The sequence below is a fragment of the Schistocerca serialis genome, chromosome 6 (assembly GCF_023864345.2).
Source record: "Schistocerca serialis cubense isolate TAMUIC-IGC-003099 chromosome 6, iqSchSeri2.2, whole genome shotgun sequence".
Lineage (NCBI taxonomy): Eukaryota > Metazoa > Arthropoda > Insecta > Orthoptera > Acrididae > Schistocerca > Schistocerca serialis.
Genome location: NC_064643.1, coordinates 367,122,534 through 367,124,226, shown reverse-complemented (window position 1 = coordinate 367,124,226; position 1,693 = coordinate 367,122,534). Strand labels below are relative to the sequence as shown.

Here is a 1,693-nt window from a genome sequence, read left to right as displayed (position 1 = left end):
CAGAATGCTCTTACACGACCACACACTTCTACACTTCCAAAGTCCACGCCAAAAAAGCGAGATAATGGCTGTATTAGAGTGTCTGCGGACTATAGCTTCAGCAACGAAGTACGAATTGCTCAATCCATCCACTATGCTGGGTTGATGGTTAACCTTTTCTTCAGAGTAATAGTGAATCGATACATCCGCCCGAACAGCAGTGTGTGTTACATTTCCGCTTCCGGAACGGAACGGTCCGCCGACACCATATCAATTTCGCCCGGCGAATTAACGACGAGAGTCGCTGTGCCGACCATCCTGGATGTGGTTTTTAGGTGGTTTTCCACAACCCCACAGGTTAATACCGGGCTAGTATCCAAGTTCCGCCTCTGTTACACGATTCGCAAACATTTAGAAAACTTTCGCTTACTATCACATGGCAAACACCACTCGCAGACAGTTGGCGTACACACATTCCGCGCAGAAGAGGGGAGTGGGCGGGAGGTTCGGGGAGGGGGGGTTAACGGGATCGCGACAGAAGAGGCATCCGACCACCCCTTAATAACCATGCCGACCCTCTGCCGATATGGAACAAAGGCGCAAGAAAATGACGATGATGATGCCGAATTAATACGTCTGGCTGTTAGGTGAAGTTAGAGTTTAGCTTTCAATGATCTTTTTGTTCTACAGGTAGCTGCCTAAATCTTCCGCTCGTTACTTACATCCTTGGCGAGCCGCACGAAAACATTGCCTGACAACAACTGAAGCACTCAAAAGGGGAGGAGGAGGAGACGGAATGAAACTTTTTGGGTTGAGTGTGTACACGATATTATTTAATAATGACGTCGATCCGACATGCTACTGGCGCATCAGAGACCACAAATGCCATTAATAGGCGGCTCACAGAAAGGCAGCTGAGCTCCCGGCGCTCCTTGCGAAGACTGCCACTTACCTATGTATACCAACAAGTCCGTTCGCATCGATGTCGGGCACATTCAGCTTGTAACCTCATTGACTGGAGCAGATTTGTCTTCAGTGATGAGTTCCGCTCCAACTGAACCCCGATAACCGGCGAAGACGTGTCTGGAGACTACCCAGACAGCGGTGCGATACCAACCTGGCTGTCACCCACCACATCGCCCGACAACGAAGTGATGGGTGATGGTCTGGGGCATCATTTCGTTTCATAGAAGGACTTATTTATTTATTTATTTATTTCATTAACAGTACAGAGTAACCCACCGCCTTGAAATATAAGGTGGGTCGTATGCTTCTGAATCTAATAGCAAAGACTTCTCATTGTTACAGTCTTACTGGTAAACAGTTGTTAATGCTAGAATGAAATTTTCACTCTACAGCGGAGTGTGCGCTGATATGAAACTTCCTGGCAGATTAAAACTGTGTGCCGGACCGAGACTCGAACTCGGGACCTTTGCCTTTCGCGGGCAAGTGCTCTACCGACTGAGCTATCCAAGCACGACTCACGCCCCGTCCTCACAGCATTCTTCCAGGAGTGCTAGTTCTGCAAGGTTGGCAGGAGAGCTTCTATGAAGTTTGGAAGGTAGGAGACGAGGTACTGGCGGAATTAAAGCTGTGAGAACGGGGCGTGAGTCGTGCATGGGTAGCTCAGTCGGTAGAGCACTTGCCCGCGAAAGGCAAAGGTCCCGAGTTCGAGTCTCGGTCCGGCACACAGTTTTAATCTGCCAGGAAGTTT

At 49.1% G+C, this 1,693-nt stretch overlaps 1 non-coding gene across 1 annotated transcript; it reads right to left on the bottom strand.

The window, feature by feature from the left end:
- Positions 1-1,381: 1,381 nt before the first annotated feature.
- Trnas-cga (transfer RNA serine (anticodon CGA)) lies at positions 1,382-1,456 on the bottom strand. Its single transcript has one exon. It is a non-coding gene; the product is annotated as a tRNA-Ser (tRNA).
- Positions 1,457-1,693: the final 237 nt, after the last annotated feature.